The following is an 18,216-nucleotide window of genomic DNA, read 5'->3' as shown; positions in this document are numbered from 1 at the left end:
TTAATTTTCCTTTGCATTCAACAAAACGCTTCCAACATTTTTATTAAAATTAGTTCTTTATGTATTAATGGTCCATGGAAACTTAAGGGCAAGGACTACTTAATTCATTGATGTAAGCTTTATCCCAACATAAGGCTAGTTAAGGTTTTATTTTTTTTTCTGTTTAAGGAAAAAGACCACATTGTTTGTCTGTTTGTTTTAATAAATGATTAATAGTGTAATTGGGCTTCCCTGGTGGCTTAGCCAGTAAAGAATTTACCTGCAATGCAGGAAATGTGCAGGAGACACAGGTTTGATCCCTGGGTTGGGAAGATGCTTTGGAGAAGGAAATGGCAACCCATTCCAATATTCTTGCCTGGGAAATCCCATGGACAGAGGAGCCCGGTAGGCTACTGTCCACAGGGCTGCAAAAGAGTCAGACACAACTGAGCAACTAAACAATGATAACAACTAAGTGGTAAAAGGCAGATGAGTCAGATATTTGAGATTTTGGTCTGGGACATGGTGCATACTCAATATATGTCAGTTAATCCATGAACACCAGGGATTCCCTGGTGGTTTAGATGATCAACAATCTGCCTGCAATGCAGGAGACCTGGGTTCGATCCCTCGGCTGGGAAGATCCCCTGGAGAAGGAAATGACAACTCACTCCACTATTCTTGCCTGGACAATCCCATGGACAGAGGAGCCTGGTGGGCTACAGTCCATGGGGTCACAAAGAGCGACTAACACACACACATCCATGAACAAATCTACTTTATAAATACTTAACCTCCCTCCAGGCACAACTTTGCTTAATAACAGAGGTAAAGAACAGCTATGACAAGGACAGATTGGCCTCAGGATCATATGAAATAGATATCTATTAAAGCCAGATCACTCCTAATAGTGAGGTTTCTTTTGACTTGAAGTCTTTCCTACCCTGCTATGGGCCACCCTCAACATAGGTTGTTTTAAATGTTTTAAAACCTTTCTTAGAGTTCTGTCCATCTCTTTGTTTAAAACAAATTTTCCTCAGCCTTTCCAACCCACCAGAGGATCAACATTTTCTTGAAGTTATAGATTGCCTATAATCGCCAAGGGCTTCCCTGGTGGCTCAGATGGTAAAGAGTTGGCCTGCAATGCAGGAGACCCGGGCTCTATTCCTGGGTTGGGAAGATCCCCTGGAGAAGGAAATGGCAACCCACTCCAATATTCTTGCCTGGAGAATCCCATGGACGGAGGAGCCTGGTGGGCTACAGTACCTGGGGTCACACAGAGTCAGACATGACTAAGTGACTCACACATAATCGCCAAAACCTTTATTTTTTCCTCCTCTGTATGTCAACTTTGTAAATGAGTTTTTCTTTCTGTTGTAGGAGAAAACACTAGTGTAAAGAACCATAATACTAAAAATATCAAAGTTTCTGCTTCTTAGGATATATAGTCTACAAATTTCTCTTGAAAGGTATTTGTGGTTTATAGGGCCATTGAAATGAAAGTCAGGTCTCACTGGATAAGGAGTCAGAGACTCTAAGTTCTGATTCTAGCCTACATCTAGAGTCAATTGAGTGACAGTTGGGCAAGTCACTTAAAACACTAGGTTGCAAATTTGGAGCACCTTGGCCAGACTTGGACCACAGAAGTTGCTTAACCCTTATAGTGCTTGAATAAGGTGACATTTAATTGGGAGAGTCCATATAAGAACGTAGGTTTTTATTTTCTCTCGAGAAATGAGATCTGGCCACAGGGGTCCCAGATTTCTACTCATTTTGTCCTAGCGGACCACCTGAGCCCTTTAACATGGCATGGGCTCTCCTGGGCCCCTGAGATTTCAACATTTTCTACTGACCTTTTTAGTCTGCCCTGCTGCTGCTGCTGCTAAGTCGCTTCAGTCGTGTCCGACTCTGTGTGACCCCATGGACGGCAGCCCACCAGGCTCCCCCGTCCCTGGGTTCTCCAGGCAAGAACACTGAAATGGGTTGCCATTTCTGTCTCCGATGCATGAGAGTGAAAGGAGAAAGTGAAGTCGCTCAGTCATGCCCAACTCTTTGCAACCCCACGGACTGCAGCCCACCAGGCTCCTCTGTCCATGGGATTTTCCAGGCAAGTGTACTGGAGTGGGTTACCATTGCCTTCTCCTTAGTCTGCTCTACGCAGAGGCAAAATACTGGTTTCTGTTTGTCCATGCACTTGTACTCAGGATGATATTAAAAACATGTAACTGCTAAGGCATGGGACTCACCCATCAGAATGGATTACCTTTGTGCTAGGGATGCCCTGCTCTCCCTAGCTGCCTGATTGTTGGGGGAGGTTCAAGAGCTTCTAGGGCAAGGTCAAGGGTCGCATCATTGAGTGGGCTGAGAGGCTGAGAGCAGTCTCCAGACGCTAAATATGGTATGAGGACTTTGCTGACCTCAGGAGTACATCTCCTGAATTTAAGCTCTGCTTGATCTGTTGTTTTCTCAGAGAGATATATTCCTGTACCCATGTCTCTTATTGAAAACAAGTAAATGAAAGAAAACTAGATTTTTTTTAAAAGGCAGAATGGTTTTTCTTGCCCTTGATTGACTTGTTCATTTACCAACTGGCCGCTACAGCATATGAGTTTGATTTCCTGGTACTAACCAATCTACAAACTCTTTTCCAGCCTAAGCATAAGGAACCTCTAATTTTATCCATTTTATAAATGGAGTGAAAATTTTGCAAAACATCTTGAAGAATTTTGCAAATCATTGTACAGAGTTTATATAAGGTCTAAAACCCTATTCGAAATAACAAATCACCAATAAATTATCTCCATTTTCTTATTGGGCTTTTCAATTTTAAAAGTACTCTGATGTTCTTTCTTTTTTCTTTTTTTAATTTAGCCATGGCTATTTTTCAAATGGAATTAATGACCAAAAGCTAGCCTCATTCTCTAATTACAGTAAGAGACACTAGACAGGAGTCGTTCCAGACACTGACCCATCTTGGCTCAGGGAGAGGCTCTGGGCAGTTTTACTATGTGCTGGCTTAGTACCTGGGGCCAGGAAACATCTGTTAGAACATGCGGTCCAGCGGGTGCTCTGCTTAATTATAAAATGGCATTGCAGAGTCCCTTTGAGTTGGCTGGCCTTAGCTTCTAATGCTATACGTTCAAGCAAAATGCAATCTTGATGTTCTGTTAGCTGAATAACCAAACTGAGTATTGCAATGCTATAAGAAGAGTGAAAAAGTTAAACTTTTGCCCTCGGGGAAAAAGGTAAGAGGAAAAATGAAACAAAGTGATTTCTAAAAGCAATTGAGAAGCTTAGATCTGAATGGGTATTCCTTAGATAGGCAATGGGGGAGCTTAGGTAGGAATGACTCACGCTTCTGGAATGAACTGTTTATATAGAGCTTCCTCCTCTTCATTCCAGGGATCCTGTTTGGAAGGTCGGGGACAATGACAACTGAGAAGAAAAGGGAGAACTGGAGAAGAGTGAGTGAACGCTGGGAGCATCCAGTCGGTCACCTTGAATGAGACGACACGCCTCTGTACTGAGTGTGTCAGTCAGTTGTGGCCCAGGACATAGGGTTAATATTTGGAACACATACACTTGGGAATTCTTCCTAATGACATGAAACTCGTATTAGTCCTTCCAAGAACTTACCTTCCCAAATCCTCTTACACAGTGATGAGAGAACAGAGCCTATTGTCAGCAATGTCTGCTGGAGTACCTTTTGTCTCGTAGCTTGCTGTAATCACTTCCAGACCAGGGTCTATTTATGATTTACATAATGTTATAGAAGAAGAGGTCTTAAGGGTTTTTTCCTCTAAATCTTTCTGAATTATTATTTTAGACTCATTGCCAGGTTTTTTTTTTTTTTTTAAAGGGGGAAGTTGATGAACTTTTAAACATGTCATTACATGCTCCGAAATAGCAACTCTTTGTTCTTGCAGAATTTCTTGTGGAAATTTTAGGACTGTGTGTGTGTGAGTGAGTGTGAGTGTGTGTGTGTGTGTATTTAGAAACAGGTAGAAAAGGAAATGGATGAAAAGGAACACTTGAGGTTCACTGATAAAATTAAACACATATTGTGCATTTCTGTTAGAAGAAAAGTTGGCAGATTTGGGAGAATCTTACAGAACATTTGGAGTAGGTTTTGGAAGGGCAGCTCTATGTTCACTTTTCATCATGTTTCAGTAATTAGGGGTGGGAGCTGAAGGGTTAAGCCCTAAAGCAAGAAAATATCTCTAGTTCAGAAAACAAAGGGAAACTTGCATATTTCTGAAGATGACATCGGATCAGCCTGTGGATTTCAAGCAATTATGCGATATTATGATCCCCACTGAGCATGCATTAGTTGGAATACTGTTCTTTCTATTTCTCCATATCCCGGGGTTGTACACTGAAAGAGCCCTGTTCAACTTCGCATGTCAGAATTTTGAAGGAAAAATTATAGTAAAATATGTTTAAAACAGTGGGGCCTTATGTGAGTGAACACAACATTTTCCAAGGCTTTCAAAAATCATTCTGTTAAAAATATGGTTTTTATTTTGTTTCTTTCTTATAATTTTTTTTTTTTTCTTTTCAGTCAAGCTTTTACCTCCCCTCCTTCCTGGAGAAAATCAGAGAGAAGTTTCAAAGGATATCCATAACACAGCCTACATTTAGGGCCTGGGGATGTACAATGGATTTGTTTTAAATGAGACACCCCACGTGGAAAATAAACAAGCGAGAAAAGTTCATCTGTGGATATAACTCCAGTTCCAACAACTGTGGTGACAGTCACACTGTCTGAGTAAAGGTCCCCCAGAGTCATCTTGAGAGCAAAATGATTATTAATTGAGGTTTCTGTGAGTTGAAAGATGGGTTGTTCATAAAGAAGAGGAACTTTTCTAGACCTCGAGAAACTGAAGACACAGCTCCTGGGTTGTTCTAAAAGGTGAAGTGTCTTTTGAAAATTGAATTAATTAAAAACAAAATAAAACAAAAAGCAGGCATGGCAAAGTATACAGATTAGGAATGATGGTGAATGAATTTTATATTTATTTTATTCCATGACATTCTTTCTCCGAAAAGAGAGAAGTAATTTTTTGATCAGTTAGGGAAAGCATTTCACTGTTAATGACAGAGATACTGCCTCTGGATTGCTGGGGCTCATAGGGGGATTTCTCAAAGTCATCAGGGACCCAGGCTCTTTCTCGCTCTCTGCCCTTTCATCCTGCTAGAGGATGTCCCTCTAGTCATTGTATGGTCTCTCCAGGCATGAAAGAGGAACGGGTAAGGTACAAAGGAAAGCCCTCCTACCCTGATTAATTCCCTTTAAGGAGCTTTTACAGCAGTACATCAGAACACTTCCACTTACAATTCATTGGCCAAATCTTTGTCACAAGGCTGTACCTAGCTTCAAGGGAACCTGGGAGATGTGGTCTTTTAGGAAGAAAAATTACTCTCCTAAATGAAATCAGGATTCTATTACGGTAATAAGGGAAGAGCAGGTATTAGATGTGAAACTTGAGGTTTCTATCATACTCATATAAAACATCCTTAATGCCAGTATCAGTTCAGTTCAGTTCAGTCACTCAGTCGTGTCCGACTCTTTGCGACCCCATGAATCACAGCACGCCAGGCCTCCCTGTCCATCACCAACTCCCGGAGTTCACTCAAACTCATGTCCATGCAGTCGGTGATGCCATCCAGCCATCTCATTCTCTGTCGTCCCTTTCTCCTCCCGCCCCCAATCCTTCCCAGCATCAGAGTCTTTTCCAGTGAGTCAACTCATCGCATGAGGTGGCCAAAGTATTGGAGTTTCAGCTTTAGCATCAGTCCTTCCAATGAACACCCAGGATCGATCTCCTTTAGAATAGACTGGTTAGATCTCCTTGCAGTTCAAGGGACTCTCAAGAGTCTTCTCCAACACCACAGTTCAAAAGCATCAATTCTTCGGCGATCAGCTTTCTTCACAGTCCATCTCTCACATCCATACATGACCACTGAAAAAACCATAGCCTTGACTAGACAGACCTTTGTTGTCTTTTTAATATACTATCTAGGCTGGTCATAACTTTCCTTCCAAGGAGTAAGTGTGTTTTAATTTCATGGCTGCAATCAGCATCCGCAGTGATTTTGGAGCCCAAAAAAATAAAGTCTGACACTGTTTCCACTGTTTTCCCATCTATTTCCCATGAAGTGATGGGGCCAGATGCCATGATCTTAGTTTTCTGAATGTTGAGCTTCAAGTCAACCTTTTCACTCTCCTCTTTCACTTTCATCATGAGGCTTTTTAGTTCCTCTTCACTTTCTGCCATAAGGGTAGTGTCATCTGCATATCTGAGGTTATTGATATTTCTCCCAGCAATCTTGATTCCAGTTTGTGCTTCAGCCAGCCAAGCGTTTCTCATGATGTACTCTGCATATAAGTTAAATAAGCAGGGTGACAATATATAGCCTTGATGTACTCCTTTTCCTATTTGGAACCAGTCTGTTGTTCCATGTCCAGTTCTGACTGTTGCTTCCTGACCTGCATACAGGTTTCTCTAGAGGCAGGTCAGGTGGTCTGGTATTCCCATCTCTTTCAGCAGTGGCCACAGGACTGGAAAAGGTCAGTCTTTATTTCAATCCCAAAGAAAGGCAATGCCAAAGAATGCTCAAACTACCACACAATTGCACTCATCTCACACGCTAGTAAAGTCATGCTCAAAATTCTCCAAGCCAGGCTTCAGCAATATGTGAACCGTGAACTCCCAGATGTTCAAGCAGGTTTTAGAAAAGGCAGAGGCACCAGAGATCAAATTGCCAACATCCACTGGATCATGGAGAAAGCAAGAGAGTTCCAGAAAAAACATCTATTTCTGCTTCATTGACTATGCCAAAGCCTTTGACTGTGTGGATCACAATAATGCCAGTATATAATCTAAGAATTACTGATGCTTCTGTTTGAGTTCTATGGTATTTAAGGCATTAGCTTAACAACCCAATTTTTCATTGAATTGTCTCAGTGCACATGGCCAAACTGAATTCTTTTATACATCTCTGATAATTTTCTCCACTATTAGTGAAACTTAAGCTACAGAAGTTTGGGGGTACACAGCTAAGGAGCAGAAAATTCCATCACTCTTCAGCCTTCAAATTTAGCAAATAGTTTCTTGTCTAGAAATTATATTGAGAAATGATTGCATCTTCTTTAATCTTTGTCTTCCCCATACTACTGGAGCTTAAATTTCCTACATTATAAAAAGGTGAACATTTTAGAAAATTTGTGGGTTCATAATTGGAGAAAAGGAAGAAAATATGAAGACTGGCGCCAACTTAGAAGACACTATTTCCTGCATGGTTGATTATTCTCCTGTGAATTTCTTCACTCCCCTCTTAAAATTCTACCAATTAAAGATTCACTTTGGTTCCCAGGCATCCCTTTCTAGAAATGTCAGTTTATAAAAAGAGATAAAGTTATTAGTCATTCAAAAATCAGTGCCAATTACTTTAATCAGATTGCTTTCTTATTGGCTATGATACAACTTCACTTAATGGGAGGTATTTATTTATCTAGTTTATTTATCTTGAAAAATAATACACACTGGTGGCAAAAAATTCAATCTGAACAAATAAATATACTGTGTAAACAAGTCTCCCTTTCACCCCAGATTCCAGGATTCATTTCCTTGGTGATGGAACAGTTACTAAACATTTCTTGTGAGCATTATCTAGAGACATATTCTGCATGCAGAAGTATACCTAGGTATAAACACACATATACATGCTGTGCAAATATATAAAAATCCTTTTGTTTTACCCAAATGATCAAATAGTTGTGTATATTATTTTGTAACTTTAAATTAAAAAAAGAAACATTATTGAAGAATATTTTTTTAATCAGCACATACACCTAGTACATTAGAAAAACTCTGCTAAAATAGGAGTTTTAGGAAGGGAAGTAATTCTGTTTTTATGGAGCATGGAGCATTTGACTTTAATGTTTTATTGTGAAATAACTGTGTCCTGGGGCCTCAGAAGGAAAACATTAAGACAAAGGAGAAGAATGGACTGGCCTGGAATCTTAATTCCTGTGTGTGACATTGTTCCGACAGAAAATAATGTTCCGAGTTCTTAATAATTAAGTTGAATACACATCTAATTTCCCTGGAATGATCCCCATTTATGCTTGTTGTCCTGGCATAATGTTTGAACACTTTCATTTTCAAAATGCTCCCATTTTGGATGACAATCATGTAATCACTGTTGTAATAACAAATGGACAAATTAAGTATTTAGAATCAGCTGCAAAGATTAAAAAGGCACCTGACAGTGGGGTTTGTCTACTTGGGACCCTGCTCAGCTCCTTACGAGCATTATGATCTGGTTAAGTTATTTCACTGTTCTTTGCCTCAGTTCCCTCAGCTTTCTAAAGGGAATAATAACTGCCTCATAGTGGAATTATAAATGTTCGATTAATGCCTGAGAAGGGCTCATCACAATGTCTGCTTCATATTTGCGTGTGCTCCTGCTCAGTTGTGTCTGACTTTTTGCAACCCCATGGACTGTATGTAGCCCACCAGGTTCCTCTGTCCATGGGATTTCCCAGGCAAGTGGGTTGCTATTTCCTACTCCAGGGGATATTCCTGACCCAGGTATCAAACCCACGCCTCCTGCATTGGCAGGTAGATTCTTTTACCACTGACCACCTGGGAAGCCCCACTTCATATGTAGGATTCAATAAATACTACTGATTATTTTCACAATTTTCCTCCCTTCGCCTGTTAGACCACGTCATTCTTACACTGTATAAAACTCTATGAACTGAGATTCATTTAAAGGAGCAGTCATCATCTTCTAATGATGGACTATGGTAAAGACATTGAAGAAGAAAAAATAGACGAGTACAAGACAGTGATTGTTGATTGGAGGAACCCATCACTCCCGCTCATCCACAGCCCTACAGAAGAGACACATCGGAGTGTGGTTTGAAGGTAGAGCACTTTGAACTTCAGACTTGATTTGATTTTGGCTTTGATATTAAATGTTTTTCATTTTAATAGCATTAGAAAAGGATGTGTGCATTTTCTCTAGCAAAGAGGAGATATAGTTGAAATGAAGGGGAGACATTATTGTAGCCACTTGTACTTCACAAGCAGAGCTGTATTTTCTGTTGAAGGAACTACTTCAGCAAGAGGGCTCAGGAGAACTTATAATCAGTCATGCAAGATGGTACATCTTAAAATCATGTGTAACTTTCCATATATTTACTATTTCCCCCCAGTGCATCCCTTAATGAATCTCCTTCTGGCAGAAGCTACATATCAAGCAATGAATGCTGATCGTTTTTCAGATAAACTGGAAACCGCTGAGGAATTTTCAGTTCAGTTCAGTACAGTTCAGTTGCTCAGTCATGTCCAACTCTTTGTGACCCCATGGTCTGCAGCATGCCAGGGCTCCCTGCCCATCACCAACTCCTGGAGCCTACTCAAACTATGTCTATTGAGTTAGTGATGCCATCCAACCGTCTCATCCTCTGTCATTCCCTTCTCCTCCTGCCTTCAATCTTTCCCAGCATCAGGGTCTTTTCTAAGAGTCAGTTCTTCGCATCAGGTGGCCAAAGTATTGGCGTTTCGGCTTCAACATCAGTCCTTCCAATGAATATTCAGGACTGATCTCCTCTGGGATGGATTGGTTTGATCTCCTTTCAGTCCAAGGGACTCTCAAGAGTCTTCTACAACACAACAGTTCAAAAGCATCAATTCTTCGGCACTCAGCTTTCTTTATAGTCCAACTCTCACATCCATACATGACTACCGGAAAAACCACAGCCTTGACTAGACAGAACTTTGTTGGCAAAGTAACATCTCTGCTTTTTAATATGCTGTATAGGTTGGTCATAACTTTTCTTCCAAGAAGTAAGCGTCTTTTAATTTCCTGGCTGTGGTCACCATCTGCAGTAATTTTGGAGCCCCCCAAAATAAAGTCAGCCACTGTTTCCACTGTTTCCCCATCTATTTGCCATGATGTGATCGGACCAGATGCCATGATCTTAGTTTTCTAAATGTTGAGCTTAAGCCAGCTTTTTCACTCTCCTCTTTCACTTTCATCAAGAGGCCCTTTAGTTCTTCTTCACTTTCTGCCATAAGGGTGGTGTCATCTGCATATCTGAGGTTATTGATATTTCTTCTGGCAATCTTGATTCCAGTTTGTGCTTCAGCCAGCCAAGCGTTTCTCATGATGTACTCTGCATATAAGTTAAATAAGCAGGGTGACAATATATAGCCTTGATGTACTCCTTTTCCTATTTGGAACCAGTCTGTTGTTCCATGTCCAGTTCTAACTGTTGCTTCCTGACCTGCATACAGATTTCTCAAGAGGCAGGTCAGGTGGTCTGGTATTCTCAGCTCTTTCAGAATTTTTCACAGTTTGTTGTGATCCACACAGTCAAAGGCTTTGGCATAGTCAATAAAGCAGAAGTAGATGTTTTTCTGGAACTCTTTTGCTTTTTTGATGACCTGACGGATGTTGGCAATTTGATCTCTGGTTCCACTGCCTTTTCTATAATCAACTTGAACATCTGGAAGTTCATGGTTCACATATTGTTGAAACCTGGCTTAGAGAATTTTGAGCATTACTTTACTAGCATGTGAGATGAGTGCAATTATGTGGTAGTTTGAGCATTCTTTGGTATTGCCTTTCTTTGGGAAAAAAGGTCTTCTAGGGAAGGTCCCTGGTGGCTCAGAGTGTAAAGCATTTGCCTGCAAAGCAGAAGACCTGGGCTCGATCCGTGGATCGGGAAGATCCCCTGGAGAAGGAAATGGCAATCCACTCCAGTATTCTCACCATAGAGAATCACATGGACAGCGGAGCCTTGTGGGCTACAGTCCATAGGGTCACAGAGAGTTGGACACTACTGACTGACTAACGCTTTTAAAGGAGCTTTGACTCAGAGTGGGAGTGGGAGTAGGAGGCTGGAGCTATTCAAAGAGCAGGAACAGGTATTTTCCCTTCATATTCATTTTCTTAAAATTGAATTAGATTTCTATGAAAAGCTGTTTTGTAGAATAACAACCTCCTTATGGAGGTTTTACCAGCTGAGACATAAAAGGCTATTTGTGGTGAGCTATAAGTTCTGAATGCAGGTGAAAATTCCCTACTTGCTAGTTATTTGAATGATAATGAGAATAATATTTTACATAAACCTGACCCATTTAACCAGGGATCTTAAAATCCTTAGGTCACTGTGATATATCATCATTTTGACTCTGGGTGAGAAGGTTGCCTAAGAGCTTGATTAATATTCAAGTTACAAAATTCTCTTCTCTTCCTTCTAATTTATTTTAATTAAGGTAAAAAAAACACCATTTGATCCTTTAAGGGCAGGATATAGGAATATTTCTGGCTTCTGCCATTACTTCTTATCCAAATAAGGTACAATTTTCTGGATATTTTTGCAAAACAAAATGAACTCAATTCAGTAACAGACTCACCTCTGAGCTACAAGGTAATGGAAAATTTTAAATAAGCTCATAGCACCACAATAAAGAAACAAACAAACAAAACAAACTTCCTTTCACCTAGATCAAGAATGCATCTGGGTCTTTAAACAAGGGGAAACCTGGAAGAAGCAACCGAGGAAATCCAGTTTAACCATACTCCTTACAGTGGTATAGGGGTTACAAAACGTGAATTGAGAGCTTGAGGTCTAAAGACAATGAGCCAAAAACAAACCAGGGACCAGTTGTTGCCTAATACTTGCATCATATTTTGATCAAATGAGCTGGTGATATAAATAGAAAAGTCTACTTGGCAGGTCAGAATGAAAGGGAAATGGCTTCACTCACTTGAGCTGATCCTTAACTCATCTGTCTCAAAAAGAATACAGAAGATGAATCCTCCTGGAGTCCAGGCTCTTTCTCTCTCACTGTACAAGGGAGATGGTGAGAGGGAGTTCTGCCTGAGAAATGCCATCTCACCCAGACAACCCCTGCCTGGAACCTCCTGCCAGATCACTGAGTCATTGACAAGAGCAGTGGTAGAAGTGGTACCATCTCCGGGGCTCTATGCAGGGCTGGGTGCTTTTCATCATAGGATCTGATCCGCATACCTATGCTGCAGAGAAGGCTTTTCCATCCCTGCTTCTCAGAGCAGGAATCTGAGTGATGCACACAAAGCCACAGCGCCAGGAAGGGGCAGAGCAGGAACTCACGCCCAGGTAGGGGGAAGCCAAGTGTTGCCACCAGCCCTCCCCGCCTGTCCCCGCATCACCCAGATCTCGGCTTCACTGGGACCCAGGTTCTCTGACCCTGGATTTTGCTCACTGTGGCCACCTCATTTCCTGTGCTGTAGGTCATCAAAACATCTGCGGAGTGAATCCCTCATCAGCAGCTTTGGGTGCAAACTGCAGTGGGTAGTTTAACATCCCCAACAGGGCAAGTCTCACTGTGCTTGTGGTTTGTGGCCACCTCTGACTGTCCGCAACTTCCAGTTTATTTCAATTTGTTCCTGTTCTTTTGGCTGAGAAACGGGGTTTCACATCTTGGCCCTTTGTCCTCTTTTCCCCCTGTGAAAAGCCAACTGATTGTAAAAGACTCTGATGTTGGAAAAGATTGAGGGCAAGAGGAGAAGGGCCGCGACAGAAGATGAGATGGTTGGATGGCATCACCGACTCCATAGACGTCATTTGAGCAAACTCTGGGAGATAGTGAAGGACAGGGAAGGCTCGCATGCTGCAGTCCATAGGATTGCAAAGAATTGAACATGACTTAGAGACTGAAAATCAACAACAACCCTCTCTTTTATTCCTGATCTGTAGCTTATCCTCACTTAAAAAACAAAACAAAACCCATGGACCTCAGTGCTCAATCCCAACGTTTATTTATGACTAAAACCCACTTATGAGCAGGTGGTTGTCACAGCAGCACTGATGGACATGTGGAGATTGCTGTAACTAACATCATCCAATAGAACCTTCCTGATGGAAATAATTATAATCTGCACTGTCTCACACAGTAGCCACTTGAAATAAGGCTAGTGTGACAGAGGAATTGGATTTTTGGTTGAGTTTTTTAATTTCCTCTGTCCATGGAATTCTTCAGGCAAGAATACCAGAGTGTGTAGCCATTCCCTTCTCCAGGGGATCTTCCTGACCCAGGGACTAGACCTGGGTCTCCTGTATTGCAGGCAAATTCTTTACCATCTGAGACTCCAGGAAAGCCTCTTAATTTAAGTAACTAGTGCCTACTATAGTGAATAGTATGCACAGGATGGGCATCCAAGGAATGTTGAAAGATGGCTACATTTATGGATATCTCAGGATCTTAGGTCATGCCTGGGGCTCACATCTTACTTCTGGGAAACCCAAGGAAGGGCTACTTCATTAGTAGGAAGTCCCAGAGGATCCAGAGTCATGTTTAAAGACCTAGGTTGGCTTTGAACTGGACATAGGAATGGTAGAAGAATCAGGTCTGGTCTAGCTGGGACTAGAACAGTCTGTGGGATGGGAGATTAGGTCAAATTATAGAGGGAAACATTCAGGACAAAACTTTGACCTTTTTACTTACTAGCTGTGTGATCTTGGTTGGGCAAGTTACCTACCTTCTCTGAGCCTTGAAATTCTCATCTGTGCAATAGAGAATAATCTAATAATGATCTAAAACTGCCTATTTGTGAATCTTCTAAATTTGATATAAGTACACTATTGTGGATGCAAAAGCATTTTCTAAACTGTTGCTACATACTAAGTTGCTTCTGTCATGGCCAACTCATTGCGACCCTATGGACTGTAGCCTGTCAGGATCCTCTGTCCATGGGATTCTCCAGGCAAGATACCTCTCTTTAAATAGTAATTATCATTACTTTGGGCCAATGTCTGGAAGATCTAGGGAAGCTGTATACACACAAGGTACATATCCTTGTGTAGGATACATCCAGGTAGCTGGTGGAGCTTTGTAAGTGACAGCAAGTGAAAACACTATGGGAAAAGGGGATGTAATATAAGTGCAGGGACAGGGGGAGCTTTGTCCCAGGCTCAGGGAAGGTCAGGAATATACTTGGGGTTCAGTGTTGTTAAGGTGACACATCAGGCAAGGAGACAGGCAGTGAGAAACCCTCTGGAAGTGTGGGCCCATAAAGAATGTAAGCTTCCAAAGATGATGACAGCAAAATAGTGGCTTACATGTAACAACCACTCAACAAATATTTGGTGAATGCATGAATAGACAAATAAGTATGGAGTGTCTTAAGTCCTCCCAACTCAGTCCACTTACAGAGGGGAATGAAATAGTGGTGCCACGATGTTTGGCACAAAGCACCAGCCTTTCATGTCTGTTTCAGCTGGAAAAAAGGCAAAAAACCTGAGCATCTGCTGCAGTATTTTCAAGGGCATTTCAACTAGGCTCTTGTTTATTTCTAACTATGTAGTTTGTCTCCCTTATTAAAATCTACAGTGTCTGAGGGCAGGGACAAAGTCACCTGGCTCCTAAGAGTTACCAAGGAAGTGTTTGAATTATCTTTCTGAAAGAGTTATAATCTAGGAGACACTTCTCAGATGACAATCCTTTTCAATGCCAAGAGAGGCCTCCAGACGAGCAGATGAATGAGCACACCACTTCAGAGAACACAACAGAGCAGCTGGAGCTTCCGTCCAATCGCTGACCATACCAGGCAGACAAGGAGCGATCCCAGAGAGAGAGGAGATGGACATCCCTCCATTCTGGTTCCAGTTTATCAAGACGGTGACTTGGCAGAACCCCTCTGCCCACTAGAGCATAAGTGAGCACTGTGAGGCGAGGGATAGGACTATGTTTTGCAGGCTACAGAGCCATCACAGAGCTGGGCACACAGGAGCCCGTCAATAGGCAGTTGCTTAGCACAACCTATTTGGAATATAGTTTGGTATCATCGAGTAAGACAGGCACACCCAGGGGAGAGTGATACCACTCCTAGGACTAGATCTTTAAGAAAGTCTTGCCTAAGTGTATCGGGTTACATGTGCAAGAAAGTTCAAAGCAGCCCTGTTTGTGAGAACCCCCAGATGGAAACAACCTAAGTGTCTTTTGATGGGATTAAAAAAAAAAGCTGTGATATATTCCCTTAGTGAAATATTGCACCACAAAAAGAACAATTGGCATAGTTGAACTACAGTTGCAAGACTGGAGATATGCAATGAAAAGAGAGTGAAAGTCCAGAAAAGAAAAAGCAAGCAAGAGATAGAAGAGAGAATAGAAGTTTCTAGAGACAGGGCAACCCTGTGATACTAGATGTTTTACTTACTGAGTTTCTTGGGCTGGGTATCTGGAAGCCTCCCAACAGTGTACAAGTTGGAAAGAAGCAATGAAGAGATATCAGTTCAGCCTTGGGCTCAATAAAGCAATGTATAACTCTTAAAAAGAGGATTATTAGTTAAAAGGAAGATGACAAAAATTGAAAACAAAAGGTAACAGGCTTATTCCATTCCTGAAACACTTCTAACAGCTTAATGAAAAAGAGCTTGGGAGCAAATTCACTCAGAAATATCTGTGATCTGTCACCTATGTGAAGTTTAACTGCTTAGTTAATCTGTGAACAGTTTATTCATAAAATGGATACTGAATTACTCTCAAGTAAATCTTTTATTAAGGATCCAATACTGAAATAGAAGTGGATCCTAATATACCACTGATTACTCTTCTGATGCCCAAAATGGGTGGATCTGTTTGCCTTCTAGGTTGAGAGGAAGGAGGTATCCCAGAATTAATAATTCAAATAGGGCTGTTACACCAGGAGGAGAGAAAAAGAGTGTCAAGGCAGTGTTAAGAATCTGGGAAGGCTGCCAGCAGAGTTTGCATGATTAGGGTGGATAAAAACATAAAGAGAAATATGGTCCAGCGAGTATTGATCTGTTTCCTTTTCATTTTCAAAGGGTGGTTTACTTTTAAACAAAATTGTGTGATTTTCTAGTCACTATAAGAACATAGATGATTCACAGATTTCTTTTAAAATCAGAGTTTCTGCAAGCAGCATGCTAACAATCAGAGAATTTGATCCTTATGCCTTTTTTTTTTTTTTTTTTTAAGCATCTTTTATGATGGCAGAGAGTGCAACCTGAAGATTTCTACGGGACCTTCTCATCTATGGCCACCTTGCAGAACATCACCTACATTGCCATATCTAAAGCCCATTAAAATTTACAAATTAAAAGCCAGTGGGAAAGAACATAATCTTGGCAACTGCCTCTTGGGAAATCTTACAACTGCAAGAGTGCCATGGAAGAGTGCTTTAAATACCATCGTGGTTCATCCAATCTCCTCACAATTGTATAGGAGGGCATGTGGCCAAGGCCTTGCAGGGAAGAGACCAGGGTGCCCGAGCTCGTGATTGGCTGGGGGCAAGTGATGCTAAGCGAGCCACTTAGCCCACTCTTGCTTCATGAGGAGCACGCCACATGCTTCTTTGCACATTCTTTTAAATCCCCGTGTGGCTGGCATTTGGAAAAATATCGACTGCAACCAGACGTGGCAATCCTGATGACAGCTCTTGAAATCCCATCTTTCTCACAGCAACATCTACTGTCAGCTCCCCACCCCTGTCACCAGAGAGCCTTCCCCACCCAAGTTGTGCTCCAAATAGAAAGAATTTCAGATGTACTTGTTCGGCTGCCTCCTCTAAAGGCCTTGACAAATACTCAGGTGGTAAATAGCTGGAGAGAAATGCTGCTGATAAAATTAGTTCAAATATTTCACAGAAAACAAACCTGACACCATCATGACACTTGATAGCTCAGCACTTCCGAACTTTTGCAAGCCCTCTTGCCTTCAAAGCCCAAATGTCTTGTTTTAAATTACCTTTATTATTTTCCCTTCCCAAAGTCCATCCTTGCCACTTCCTTCCTTCAAAAAATAAAATAAAAAAGAACCAGATGGTTATAGGATTGTCCACCCCAGAATTTTAGATCACAAATATATGTGTTGAAGGTTAATATCCAAGGTCAGGTGTTATTAATATCTATTTGAATTTTGTTCTTCTGGTCTATGATATCATCTGAGTCACCTCATTGATTTATAACATGGTAATCCCAGGCCATCATTCATATTCCTGAAATTCTATTCAGGGCTCGATATCAAACCCTCTCTTTAATACCCTATTTGGTTTTGTCTGATCAGTAACCTTACAGACCTTCCTCTTATCTCTTCCCCACAGGTAACACTATACCTGCTGTCCAAGATCATTTGTTTGATTTTTTACCCTGCCATCTCCTTTTCCTACATTTTACTGCAGAAAAAGATTTAACCCCTTTCTTTCTTTCTTTCTTTTTTTTGAGAAGTATTTCCTTGAGATTTCTCTCCCCAAAGCCTGTTCTCCACTTTGATTTTCTAGTGTATGGCCTCTTGAAGTTACACAGGGGCGCTAACTTGTCTGTATCCCATATGAGACCTTTATTCCTTCTGTGTAGCCGAGAGTCTTGGGCTCGAACTGCTAGCAGGAGCTGACAATCCTCAGGACTTACTATGCACATGCCACGCTGACGGCTGCGATTCTCACCTAATCTTCACAATGATTCTACGGGGCAGCAGCCATTATTCTCCTCCCTCAGCAGATGAGAAAGTCGAGGTTCCGGGAGGTTTCAGAAACTTACCCAAGGTCATCCAGTAATAAGTACCAAATTTGGGAACAAAGATTTCAGTCTTCTATTTTTGAAACCTGTGCCTATTATTACTTTTTAGCTACTTTCCACTAATTATGAGAACTATAACTAATGGGCAGTTTACATGATACAATTATCATACAAAAGTGGGCTCGGTGGTCTTTGCAAAACACGTATTAACACTAAAATTATATCAGCATCTGGTATACTTAAAAACTTTTTTGCGGTACATCTAAAAACAAAATTTATTTTTTTTAACCATTTGAAGAGTTGCATGTGGTGATACAGAAAGTTCTTAATTAGAAGGAAGGAAAACCCATCAATATTCTTAGCAACTCAAAGACCACTAGAGTTAACACCTTAATATATATTTCTTGCCATTTTTTTCTATGCATAATTTATATAATTGTGATCTTCTGTATACATAAATTTGAATCCTGTATTTCTTCATCAGTACCATAATAATCACTTCCCCAGAGGTATTTCCTAACTTTTTCGTTGCCATAGTCCCCTAACTGCAGTGAGAGACATAGTAAGATCCTGATAACACATGCTGAATCATAAGATAAAATCTAGTCATTAATTATTTTTAAGTCTTTAATGAATTTGTTACATTATTCCTTCTCTTTTATGTTTGATTTTTTGGCCATGAGTCATGTGGGATCTTA

At 41.0% G+C, this 18,216-nt stretch overlaps 1 long non-coding RNA gene across 2 annotated transcripts in view; it reads left to right on the top strand.

Annotated features, from left to right (window-relative positions):
* Positions 1–17,025, top strand: part of LOC129557578 (uncharacterized) — a 41,113-nt gene extending 24,088 nt beyond the window's left edge. Inside the window, exons 3-5 of one of the 2 annotated variants that reach the window (XR_008686238.2) lie at positions 3,382–3,443; positions 4,541–8,915; positions 15,981–17,025. This is a non-coding gene — a long non-coding RNA (uncharacterized LOC129557578). The remainder of the gene's footprint in view (positions 1–3,381; positions 3,444–4,540; positions 8,916–15,980) is intronic. The other variant, XR_008686237.2, reaches the window with a different exon arrangement.
* Positions 17,026–18,216: the final 1,191 nt, after the last annotated feature.

This window comes from Moschus berezovskii, chromosome 7 (genome assembly GCF_049115385.1).
Source record: "Moschus berezovskii isolate FMDL1 chromosome 7, NW_MosBer_1.0, whole genome shotgun sequence".
NCBI classification, from domain to species: domain Eukaryota; kingdom Metazoa; phylum Chordata; class Mammalia; order Artiodactyla; family Moschidae; genus Moschus; species Moschus berezovskii.
This window is presented reverse-complemented; position numbering and strand designations above follow the sequence as displayed.